Source organism: Vanacampus margaritifer, chromosome 2, assembly GCF_051991255.1.
Source record: "Vanacampus margaritifer isolate UIUO_Vmar chromosome 2, RoL_Vmar_1.0, whole genome shotgun sequence".
Classification (NCBI taxonomy): domain Eukaryota; kingdom Metazoa; phylum Chordata; class Actinopteri; order Syngnathiformes; family Syngnathidae; genus Vanacampus; species Vanacampus margaritifer.
Window position 1 is genome coordinate 20,402,399 of NC_135433.1, and position 13,895 is coordinate 20,416,293.

The 13,895-nt window shown below is 40.2% G+C and overlaps 1 protein-coding gene across 1 annotated transcript in view; it reads right to left on the bottom strand.

Annotated features, from left to right (window-relative positions):
• Window positions 1-13,895, bottom strand: part of elfn1a (extracellular leucine-rich repeat and fibronectin type III domain containing 1a) — a 113,912-nt gene that overhangs the window by 32,078 nt on the left and 67,939 nt on the right. The gene's annotated exons all lie outside the window — the stretch shown is intronic.

Here is a 13,895-nt window from a genome sequence, read left to right on the forward strand (position 1 = left end):
ATCTTATTCAGATGATTGTTTGTGTAACTATGCAGTGGTTATGAGTGATATGCTCTGTTGGTCATCTCTAGTACACTGCACACCATAAGAGCTTCAAGCCCATGCACGCGTGCTAATGTTGTCAACGGCATGTGTCAAGTTGTTAAAATCAGTATGTGTGTACCAACCTTCTAACTTCCTAGGGGGTTGAATCAATCGCAACTGGACTGATCGTATTGTCTCAGAAGACGTTCCGCCTAATCAATCCTTATTGCATGAACTGATGAGAGGCGGAATGACTTCTTAGACAACCAGAACAGTCCAACTGTGATCGATTCAGTGCCTTAAGAATGAAATGACCTGGATGAATGATAACAATCAAAAGCAATTTTCTTACCCTTACAATACTCCCAACATTTGGTGACCCGTTTGAGTGTGCCACTCCCTAATTAGAACTAGAAAGGCGATGGAGGGGAAATTGTCCAAAATCCTACAACATGTTGAAAGTCTTTCCTATAAACGTAGAAAATGTTAGGTCAGAATATGACTGATGTTTTTGTGTCAAGAAACTGATCCGCCTTATCTATAACAAGCAAGCATGCTTTGATTTACTGATCTTACCAAAGTTCGTTTTGCCAATGAATCAAACATCGGCCCCCTTCTTATCATATTTGTGACTCCTGGTGAAGTGCTGCACATTTCTATACATTTCCATTTCTGTAATCTTCACTCACAAGAAGAATCAAAGCTTTGTTTTGCTGAAATCAATGTATGTGATTATCCCACCCCCCTCCTATTTGCTACTGTGCTTCACAGTGGGATGGATCCAATGAAGGGTGCAATTTTCCCACCTACATGCATATTAATGGTCTCACAAGACAAACCAGAGATTACAGCACAATCAGTATTCATATTACTCCTCTGCATTCTAATGGAACTATGCTGCGTTCTTCGCCCCTCCTGATTCGCCGGGTATAACATGTTGTATCAAATTAAAGACACGGGCAGAATTCAATCTCAACACTCAGTAATTGGAATCTGCAAACTGGCGAGATTATCAGCAAATGAGCAGACAATGGATACTGCAATTCAATTAGCTGGCAGGGCCGCTATTTGCATGCCAGCGAAAGGGGCGACTGTTTAAGTGGCAGCCGCCGTCCAGCAGAGAGACACGTAACGGCGGCGGAACCGAGAGACGGGGGGAGTCTTGGAAACGTCTGCAGTATTCTTTTAATTACACATCATAATGAGTCCATTTAGCCGTTCAATGACCTGTTTTATGGAAACGAACAACCAAGGGAAGCGCGGCGCCCTTGGCAGGGCCGCTGTCGCAGCTGCCCCCGCAGGGGAAGCCTCTCAGCCAAGAGGGAACATTTGGCTTCAACACACAGGCCGGCCCAAGGAAAGTCATTGACGCGTGTTTGCATTCCTCGTCACGCCGAGTAAACGCCCTCGCACAATGGCGCGAGGCTCAGACATCATCATTGTGTGGATGACAACATTTATTGCGAATCAAGTCTCATGAGGCAGATGCATGGGAGCCTCTTTGTATGCTAAGAACTTAAGTCCATCACCATAAACGTCAGGATTAACAGCGCGTTATGTACTGACAGAAACGGGGATACAACACAAGTCCATTTCAGGGCTACTTACTATTAGCATATCAGACCATTTCCGGGTCCAAAAAGGTACCTACCAGTAGTTTGTTTCCAAGCTCGTGAAAGTCAAGTCTCATGGGGTATAGAAGAGAAAAGACACTGTACCCTTTAAGTACAATTACATCTGTAGGCTGCTTATTTACTGCAACTCTAAGGTAACACCAGGATCAGAGGATTATAAAAGCTAAGTTATAAGGGTATAAAAGTAGAACCCTGGTAAGTACTGTACAATCACCTCTATGGAGAGGCTTATTGCACTACAAGGTAACTGTTTTGCACCGATTTCCAAGACCAAAAAGGTACTGGTACACAGTAAATTCTGTCGAGTAAATTTGGGAGACAGCCGATCTAGTCCCTGAGCCATGGAGCTCCTGCTGTGTGTTAGTATATCACTCGTGTCAGCTGGAATCTTCGTAATTCCAAGATATAAACAAACAGTAGGAGGGGCATACCTCAGGTGGTTCAGTCTCCCTAGCTGAAGGTCGTGAGTTTGTTCCTTGACCCTTGAGTGACTTTTATTTATTTATTTTTATTTTTTTCAATTCTTTATTTTACTCTGTTCCAATTGTAATTATTAACCTATTCTAAAACTGAGTCTATTTGGTCCTACTCTAAATAAAGTCAAATTTACTCTACAGAATTTACTGTGTATGTTCTCATCCCAGCTCATACAGGTACCCAGTGGGAAGATTTAAAAACTGTATTGTTGAATAATAATAATCATCATCATCATCATCATAATCATGATTATCAAAAGTTAAATGAATTGATTTCTATAATAAATCACAGTTTTTGATGCCCACTGTTGTCATATTAATGAATAAAATATGACATCCGCACGCATATCCATGGAGCTCCAAATCTGTCTGCTTGTTCCAATCTCCGATCAAATTCACCAAAATCACATTAGACTAGCTGTGGCAATTTCTAGATGTGGTCCAAGCAGGCGTAGCTTTCGACTGCCTTTCTGCCACCAAATCGATCAAGGCCATACCTTTACTATGCCAGGACGCCCAGCATGGTGCAGACCAACTTACCAAATGGGCAAATACAAAAAAAATAGCATTGTTGTTGCTCTCCAATTGTAAAACCACAGAGTACAAAAACAAAACTGTAGGCCTAATTTTTGACCTGAACTACCGCACAACATTCAAAGGCAGGCCTCTATCGACTTAAGCACATTTTCTGTGAAGTTAAGTTGTTTAGCAGCATCTGCGCAAGCATTTTGTCCCTCCGCAGATCATTTCCCAGCTTTGTGTGTTCTCTATTATCGATCCCGTGAGGGAAAAAACACAAACTTGCATTTGTTTCACCACTGAGGCCTAGTATTCATTTTGACAGAGGGTTTGTTGCTCTTTGCAACCTTATTGATCCCCAAGCGCGCTCGCACGATGTATTCACATTTCCTGCAGTGGATACGAGAAGAAACAGTCCCTGTTGCTCTTGAACCCACTATCTGACCTCCGGTCATCATGCTGGAAGTTGTTCATGCTTTTGAAATTGATATGTACTGTACATGTCGCCTCCTACAACTGCGTGCATGATATACAGTTTTCAGTAATATGTGGCTGCTGAAGAGGGCTAAAGAGTTTTTTTGGAACACATTTATTGGACACTTATTAGGTATGCCTGCACACTCTATTAGAGCCACAGCAAAAGCTGTATGATATATATATATATTTTTTTTTAAAGATGTTTGTGTTTGGTTATAATTCCAAACAAGAATGCAAATCATAATAATCTAATAAAATATTTTTTTTGGTAAGTTCTCAAAATATTTTCATAGTATAACTACACTTGCACAATCTATAAAAAAACTGAGGATGATGTTTTTTCATGACAAGGAATAATGCTCCCCAAATGTTGTTGTTAATTGCTGACTACAACAAACAATTACAAAAAAAATTTCAGTAACTCAATTCAAAAAGTAAAACTCATGAAGATTCACTACAGAGAAATATATATATAATTTTTTCAAACGTAGCTTGAAAATAAATGGTTTTAATATAACATTTTGGTTGAAAATGTTAAAACGGATCCATATAATACTGTATTTCATTTTTTGAAAAAAAAAAGACGTTCTCTACAATGTACTTGTTTATTGCAACATGAATATCACATACACGTAGCAATAACATATTAAATTGAAATTGTTTTCAATTCTTTGACAAATTATCAGAATAATGAAAACATGAAGAAAATTACAGTTTTGTATTGTAAGCTCGTTTTCATATGCATTACACAACAAAAGCAATTTGCTGCATGTTTAGTGGTTCCTCTCCTTTGCCCATTAGGACATGCAAATTGCAAAGCAGCTGCCTGTCACTGTGAGAGCTACATGGAAGTGAGCCAAGCCCAATAAAGCTTGCAGGTAAACTTGCAAAGAAATGAGAATGGGTCAGGTGGCAGCCTGAAGATGGAGGATGAAGAGCAGCGAGGAGAGAGGAGGGGGGGGTGCGGGGGTGAGTCGACGGGGCCAGCCAGGACCACATGTGCTTCCCGAGGAGCTGGCTTCGCTCCAGGATGCTGACCCGGAGCCCGGGTAGGTCGAGTTGGCAGGAGCGGATTGTGCTCGGCTGCTGACGTGCTTCACAGCAAGCACGCACACATGTGAGGACCAAAATAGCTGTAAACGCTACAGTGCTACTGACCTGGCACTTAACACTTAGGAAATCAGTGGCGGCTTAATCTGTCTGTGAAAACTTTCGAGGACTTAACTTGTCCCAGTATAGCATATATACATTATACTGGAAATCACGCCTCTCTCTCTCTCTCTCTCTCTCTCTCTCTCTCTCTCTCTCTCTCTCTCTATATATATATATATATATATATATATATATATATATATATATATATATATATTAGGGATGCACAGAAAAGACAATTTTTGGTCGAAACCGATAACCGAAAATGAAAAATGCTTGGCCGAAAAGCGAAACGCCCCCCAAAAAATTATGCCAATTTTTACTATCATTGCATTTATTGTAATCAAATAAAATTATAATATTATTATAAAATATTTATTTAGCACTGGCATTTTAACAAAGCACAATATAAATTGAAATGTACGTGGGCACATTTCAATTTATATTGTGCAGATATGTTGGCTGATGGTACATTAAACACCAAACGAGGGTTGAGCATTTTCTGGCGGTGCGATTACACTTAATAGTCAATGTAGTTCGCACAGGCGGGCACGGATGCGTGCGGCGGGACAAGGTGCGGCGCACTAAAATCCGGACATTCACATATTGACCACAGATTAAAAATAAATAAATACATTTGTTCACACCAGCTAATTGGCTCAGGGACAGACTGCAAAGTCACACACAGCATCCTGTACAGGTCTGTCGCCACCCGGAGATAGCGGTAAGTGTTTCCGTGTTTAAAACTGTTGATAGCAATAGTGCTAGCATGAGCTAAAGTATTTAGCACGGCCACCGGGATGCCGGTGAAAAAGTGGAAGCATTTGAGGGGCTCTTATAAAGGGAAGGCGCTGCAGGAGAAAGAGTGGCTCACAGGCACTGCAGTACACGGCATTGCTGTCTTTTTTTCGACCCACCCCTCTCCTCCGACGTGCGCAATGACCCCAGGAGGTGCTGCGACCGACCGGTGCAAACTCACACACATGGCGAGAAGCGAGGTGGACACTCACCCCCTCGTTCGCTGTTCAATTCAAACAGATGCTTGCTTGCAGCGTTTTTTTTTTGCTTGCGTCACCACAACATCCTATTTCGGCCATATTCTTTCGGCTTTAATTTTATTTTTATTATTATTTATTTATCTTTATTATTATTTATTTATTTTTGGTGGCCGAATAATCGGTGCATCACCAATATATATATATATATATATATATATATATATATATACACAAACCTGCTTCAGGCAACAGGAGCCCAGTAAGGAGAAGGAGCCAGATGGACTTTCATGGAAATACAAGCTCCTGCATGGCATGCACCACCAACAGATAAAGGAAGTGGCTGACATTGAGAAAACATACCAGCAGTTGGAAAAGGCTGGACTCAAAGACAGCATGGAGGCACTAAACATGGCAGCACAAAAACAGGCCCTAAGCACAAGAGCAATAGAGGCTGGGGCCTACCACAGGTGTGCAAAAAAGCCCCAGACCCTTTATTTCAATTCCTGTTACAGGGCATTCTCTCTTTGCAACAGAGTATGCACATAAGTCAGAATGTGTCCTAGTTCATTTCTAACCAGAGCTAACACAGTATCAAAAGTCATAATTAGAGTAATATGTTTTTGAATAAATAAGAGTTTGGGGTCATAAATATTAAGAAATCAAAGCAAAAACAGCATTGTTGAGAGTTTATAAACTTATGCCGCTTCACAGACATTTGTGGGTTTATATAGACATTTTGAGGCTGTAAGACAAAAATATTTGTGGAGTATTTGCTACGTGTAGTGCTGGCTCTCATCCAAAGCGTTCATTCACATAACTTTGACCCAGCTCTCTATTTCAAGTATAAAGTCATCTCCAGTGTTGCATTCTCCGTGAACCACAGCAGGGCTCAGGGGCTTCCATCAGCAATTTGGACGAAGCGTCTGTAAAACTGCACCGACCTTGACGCTTAGCCGCTGCACTGAGGAAAGGTGGAATCACGGATGTCGCTTACACTGATTCTCAAACTGACGTCCTGAAGGAGCTGTAGCTCCAGGCTTCACATATTTTCCAATAAATTGTACTGGACCAAAATATACTAAACTCAAATTTTTGTCAATGTCCACAAAAGGCTCATTTCGCCAAATTAATGTTCTCAAATCTGTCTGCATCTATTAGGGAGCACCTCTCCTTTGCCGAGATAATCCATCCACCTCACAGGTGTGGCTAATCAAGATGCTGATTAAACAGCATGATTATTGTACAGGTGTGCCTTAAATTCCCCATAGTCCAAGGCCACTCTAAAATGTGCAGTTTTAATCTGTTCAATGTGGCCTTTTATCATGGGCAGCCTAAGGTGCAGATTCTAAATAAGATTGCTGTTGCACAATTATGATTTTTGTTGTTGTTGTTGCTTATTTTAAATATAGGCAACTATTTAATTCCTTTGTCATTTAGGAGTACACATGGTACTTAAAGTTGAGTAAAAGATGGATCCAATCAATTTGACCCAACTTTCTGGGTTGTTTTTCAAATAACAACCCTAAAAATTTTAACATTTAGTGCAAGACAACCAGCAAAAAAGTGGGTCATTTAGTGCAAAACGGTCCTTTTTTGACCCAATTTGAGTAATTTTAGACCCAACAGTTTTTAGAGTAATTGTCATTTGGATTATGAGTGGGCCTCCCTCGCCCCCCAAAAACATAGGTGTAGGGGAATTACGCATTAAAAGCATGATGCACACTGTTATGTCTAAACTCGGGCTCAACATCACTCCGAAATCAGAGCAGTAGGCACGGCAGCCGAGGCCGATTCAAATCGGCTGATTGGACGGCTCCTCGGTCGGTGGCGCTTGTCAATCAAACTCGCTGTTAATCAAATTAATGACATGGTTCACATGCGCAGGCCAATCGCACGGCTGCCTTTTTTATACGCTCGTTTCCGCCGGTGTAATCGCGATAATAAACATGTACGCGCGCTGTCGGCCAAAGGGACGTTTTGTCATTAATTTCTGCACAAGTGTTAGATGGACCTTGGAGGTGGTCTGCGCTCTCCTCGTGCTCATCTGGTGTTAAATTAGTTTTTGCTTTGCTTAGTTATGTGCTTAACTGGTAATGGGCTGTCAATCAAGGGGGGCTACGCTAGCCTTAATTCACATGTGTATTATGAATAGTTTAAGCTGTTTCACTCGAGTCTAGTAGGTGGTGGTAATGTGCATTTCTAAATGATCTGAGTGCCCCACTGGGCTCCAATGCAAGCGGACTGTAACAGGGGAAAATAATTCCTCCATCTGCAATTATATTTGTATTTGCACATAAAAATGACAACTTTGCCTTCATCTGTGCAATCTTAATAACTAAAAAACTAGTGCTAGGGGAACAGCTGTGTTGTGTACAGTCGAGAGGTCGCCCGTCAGTTCAGAATGGAGGGCAACACATCCTCCGAGGGGAAAGTCGGCACTGCTGGACGACTGTGTTGTCTCTGATCTCTGCAATAGTCACGATGGGAGCCCAAGTAGTGTTGGAATGAGATGTGAAGGGAGGGGATGACACCGGCCAGGCTCTCTTAAACTTAAATCGAGGGGACAGCGTTCTATTTGCATGATATTTGCATCTCAACATGGTGAATTTATCATAACTTGAAACTGGAGCCCCGAAGAAAAGGAAGCTTCCACTCCTGATGAAAGTGTGCAAGTAGCCCGTTGAACCTGCAAACAACAAGCCAGAAGGCACACACATGCACAAATGGACGTATTTATGTGTAACTTTGAAATTGCCTTTCTAAAAATAGACGTAATACTCGCGGTGTACGCTCCACGCACAAACGACATCACTATTGGAGACAGAGAGAGCGGCGGCGTGGTATAGAAACGCCAGTAGTGCTCATCAAGTATTAAAGCCACCCCGGTGTGCTTTTTAGAGCACACTTAATAGTGGGAATGGAATGAGGCCAAAAGTGCAAGACAATCGCTACCATCACAGCACGTGCACACAAAAGACACAAATATTGTCTTTTGCATGCCATATTTTTTTATTAAGGACATTTTCATGGAGGTGCTGCTGTGCATTTAGCTTCTATATATTTTTTTAAATGCCAAAAAAGCATGTTCTATTTTTTTAATGTTCATTGTTTGGCAAAAAACACTTTTACTCAATAATTTGGTCAGTGAAAATAAAAAATAGGGATACCACTTTTTCAGACCACTATGTGACAATACTCAACTCTTGAGTAGTCACCGATACCGAGTACCCCCCAAAAAACAATGACAGATAATTTTAAAGAAAGACCTATATATCCCAATATAGCATGATTTTTCCTTAAAATTGTATGAAATTAATGACAATTTTCGATTTTACTCATTTCTAATTCTTCACTGTAAAATGGTCACAAGATGTCATGCATACTGATACTTTTTTAAAACAAAAGCCCTGGTATCGGTCTGATACTGATACCTGGCATCGGTACTCACCCATCTTTAATAAAAAACAGGCCGAAAAAGGAAACTACACGCACCCATCTTCATGTACGCAATGCACCCATGATGTCACAGCTGCAGACAGAGGGCGGGAAATTCGAACCTGGATCCAGTCTGAAAACTATTAGCCAGAGGCTTGCAGGAGGACCCATTGTGAACAGTCATAAATGGTCAAATAAAAAGGCTATTGTAAAAATATTTGGGCAAATTGTTACAAAGACCAACTTTAAATTGTCTTTTTTTTTTGGGGGGGGGGGGGGGCTTCTATGCTGTGCTATGGTAAGAATATTACCATTATAATAGAATTTCGATTATTAATTCTTTACATATGAGATATTTTATTTTCATATACACTGACTTTCATTGTATTTTATTTAGTAATTTTTGCAATTTTTTTAGATTGATAATGACAAAAACATGCCATTATTTCTTTATATTATTTTAAATTAATATTATTTTAAATTGTATTTAGTTACAAAATATTGTTAATAATAATAATAATAATAATAATAACTATTATTATTATTATTATTATTATTATTATTATTATCGTTTTATTGTATTTTTCAGTTGAATTTATTTGAATGGATGGATTAACATTTTAAAGAGCGGCTCATAAAGTGTTGAACTGAGATGCATCAAAAGTAACAAGCTTTCCAGACTGGATACACTGACAGTTGGAACATCTCAAAGCGCCAACACTTTGTTTTCAGTTCCAATTACATAAGCAAATGATTTTGCCGGCGGAATATCTAACGTCTCAACTTTTTTTCCTCTGGCGGCCGTGCGCAGTAGGAATAGCAACGGAAGTGCCCAAAGTGTTCCAGCACACACACTGGCGACAAAGCTGTTCACGTCTATCTTCCTGCTCTCCTCGATTATGCTTAAAGAACATCTTGCGACGGCTTTTATTCTCGCTCGTCGTCCGCCGCCTTGAGTGACACGGCTGGTAATTTGTTATTATCTGCGAGAAGTAGGGTAGAAGGCGAGGGATGACAAGTGGAACTCGGCTGTACTTTATTGCTCGTAGCAGGTTTTTCTTCGGGGCAGTCAGGCGGGAGCGGCTGAAGGAGGGCATTGTGGGCTTGTGAGGACGCGAGATGGCCTGAGGAAGTCGGTGAGAAAGGGCCGCGCTTAGAACACGGAGGCTCTTTTCAAGAAAAGAAAGGATTCTTGCTTCATTAAGCTCTTTTAGTTCCTCTTCACATCAGTATCTTTTACATTAATAATACATTCATTCATTTTTGTAACCTCTGGTAGTAGAGGGATGATTCCCACATTTGTGGTTTCCAGGCTACAAGGTGGTCTGCACATGCTCACATACCGCTGTCTTTTGTCGAATTGTTTTATATTTATGAAGTAAAATATTGTTTTACAAATTCGCAGTTCAGCATTTGTGAATTTGCGTATCTGCAGATTAATAAAAAAAAATTCCGCACATCTGCCATTATTTTCTGGGGGAAAAAACCCTCACCTACTTGCCTTTTTTGTGCTACAGTAAATTACTGCTTTGGTGCACTCTTATGGTGTTGAGGGTCCAACGAGCCTTGTTGTAGTGAGGGGAGGAGTTTAATAGCCATAACCTTGTCCCAAAAAAGTTTTGCTGCCATCTTGTAGCATCAATAGGCAATTAAAAGTATTTTTGGGTGAGCATTAATTACTTGTACATTAGCATGTTAGAGTTGGTGACAGACTATTGAGCATATCTATTTATTTACAAATTTGGGTTACATCATCACTAGTGACAGAACACCGGAGTAAACAAAAGACCCCTTTTTTGTGTAGTGGAAACAGACTTGTGGACGACCATCCATTCTGTAACATTCATGATGTCACTTCACCATGGTGAAATAAAATCAAGTAAACTAAACTAACCATTGAAGTCAGCTATTGCCGCTATTATTCATGTATTTACGTCAGCATCTGTTTTAATCAAATGAGTTGATTATTTGCATTGCCAATCTGTGATTGGCTGGCAACCCATCCATCGGGTGCACTGCTACTCTCCAGTTTACCAGCAGTGCAAAAAATGAATGGATAAATGTATTGCTCATTTCACTGTTCACCACTAGATGGCAGACATCACTTAGTAGATCATCCGCCTGTTCATCTTCATTAGAGAAGAAGAACATAGCGATGCTGTCAACCATGATTGATTGTGTGATATTTTGGAGTCCCTCAAGTCAATGGAGACGCTTTCAACACTGAGAAGGAGGGTTTCAACTAACTAACTAACCTGGTCACGGTGCATCTTAAATTTAAGTTGACAATTAATTAGGACTTACATTCAATGAACTACAGAGAACATAAACAGGCTTAAACGATAATGAACCGTTGACAGTTCGTTTAACTTGCAAAAGTATGTTGAATTGCCCATCCCTGTTCTAGATTACGACTGCTACTGTATAGTTCTTTAAACTGCATTCAGTACAATGGTGGGCTCTTTCAAAAGGCACTTCTATGAAAACAAAAAGGGACAGACAGTGTTCCTTTGCCAGTTTGAACCATTTATGTGCCTTTTGTAACCATAACCAGTACTTATTTGTACCTAGGGGTTCAACTGTGAACCCTTTAGTGTACATCACAAAAAATTGTACCCTGAGAACAAAAATGGACCCCGACAGTACTCTTTTCTCTAACAGGGTATGATGTACTCCAGATGACCAGCACAGCACGCCACACACGACCATTTGGCCACCGACAATTGCAATCATAAATATTGACAAATCTGACCCAATTATCTGCATGTGTCCCGCTTCAGTGGAAGAAACTGTCAGATCTGAGAGAAAATTGACATTTATCGTCCTTAAATGTAAAATTGGATGATAGTGGAGATTGATCGCTCCTGTACGGAAGAATGTAAAACTTGAATTAAATCGCCATCCAATGACAAAGCAAATAAAGATGTAATAGCAGCTGTCAAAAATAGCACAGCCGTTCCGCAAAGATTCAATTAAGAGCCAAATCGCATCATCCTTCATTCCCAACAAGCTCTGTCATCAGCGCCATCCGCGGACCTGCACGCAGACTGTGATTCTGACTTCTCCCGTGCGTCGCGTGGCCCGGCATGTTTAATAGGCGTCATTATTCCAGATTACATTCAATGCAAGGTTTGAGCAGAATCACCCAAAGGTGTCCTCCAAACTTTTATCTCAGGACAACAACCAAGAGCTTGACTGAATTCACTGTGAGGAGTTTTTGACAAACTGTTCCCCCTAATTAGTTTTCCTCAAGATAAACATTATATAAATCATGAAATGAGCACTTCAATTCAAAGCCATCTTGGGGGAATTCTCTAAATGTCATCTATAATTGCATTCTTTTCGTTGATTGTTGTCGAATTTGCCGCATTATTACGTGCTATTTTGCTTTGAGTGTTTATCGGCTTTTGTAGCATTACAATGGAAGCTTTTTTTTTCGTATGATTCAGTTTTCTGTTATTTATTCACTGGAATTTTAGTGTAATTTTTCTTGCATTTGCTCAGTTTTAATTGAGTCAGAAAAAGTTGAAAGTGACCCTGTAAAGGGGAAGTGACATAAAAAAAAATGTATTTCCAATAGTAAGTTGTATGCGCACCCACTAGTCTAAACAAAGTATTCTAATTAAAAAGCATTTATCCATCTCAGGGGACGGCCATTTTGTCTTCTACTGCCACTTGCTATCGACTGAAAATGACATCACAGTGCCTAAGGAAGTAGCCGTCACGACTCCCCTGTTTTCTGTGTTTGGTCATGTGACCTTTGCAAGCTGAGCAACTGTGATGTCATTTTCAACTGGCAGCAAGTGACAAAGGTCACCTCCTGCTTAATTCACATTCCACAAACACAATATTTATCAGAATACAGTGTTTAGAATAGTTCGGGTGCACTTGCGTGCACAGGTAGACCCCTAGTGGTGCTCACACCCTTGCCCCTCTGCCCTCTCTAAAAAAAAGTTTGTTTTATTTTATTTTTTTAATTTTTATAAACACTTTACTCAGGACAGATCAATGTTGACCCAATCTTTTAGAAAAATTGCATCAATCGCATGTGAAAAAACAAAGAAACAATATGCGTTCCCTGCGTGCGCGCACCCAACCTAGCTCTCTCTCTCTCTTGCTCTGTTCCTTTGTCACGTGAACACTATTACCCACGGTCGCGGTGTGGGACGCTCACACACGCACACACACACGCACACACATCTCCTTCCCCTGAATGCTCCACCCCAGCCAGGTAACTGTGTTATGAATCCAGTGAAATTGTATTTTTTGTTTGCCCTCTATTCCCTACCTATAATCATTTTGTTGTGAAGTAGCATGTCTCATACAGCACAAACAACTCAGCATAAATTGGCCAATATTTGCCACCTAGTTTAAAATTCTCAATTCAATAACAGATAACGTGATAACCACCACATAGTAAGACTAATGGCGGTGAAAGGAAGCTCTCTGTGATCCGTTCATTGAAAAGCATTGGACTTTGGATCATTGTAATTTGATTTGTGGGGATTATTTTGACTTAAAAATGTGATGAACTGTCGTTTGTGTCTGGGTTTTATTATGCTAGTAGTCACAGGCAAAAACAATCCAATACGTCATTGGTGCATTGAGTTGCATTGTGGAAATATCAGAAAATGCCCGGATGTTTGGAATTGTCAATTGCTTGTGAAAAATAGCCTTTTGCCTTCTTGTAATGACAACAGTCAGTCTTGTTCATTCTCATGCCATTGGTCTGTTTGGGTACAATTAGTCTATCTATTTAGTAATTGTAGCATAATGCCTAGAAAGGAGAGGCTGAAAAGGGGAAAAGGAAAGGAGCTACAGCAAGCAGTCAAGTGAAGCATCTCTCTGCTCTCTTGGATGATATCAAAGACGCATGAAGTTGAAAGGTCATCAAAAGTCAAGGCCAGAGAGAGTCATGTTAACTAGAGTTTAGCACCTTTTAAAGAGCCCATTTTAATATTGATTTGTTCCTTAAGGTTAATTGTATTGACTTTTTTTTTTTTTGTACTAAATCAGCAGGCATGAAGCTATTATTAGCTAAATTATTAGCTATTATTTTGTACAAACCATAACTGTAAGCAGGCTTGGAAAGTAACGGAATACATGTAGCACCGTTACGTAATGAGATTACAAAAAAATTGTAACTGTATTCCCATACAGTTACAGGGAAAAAAACATGT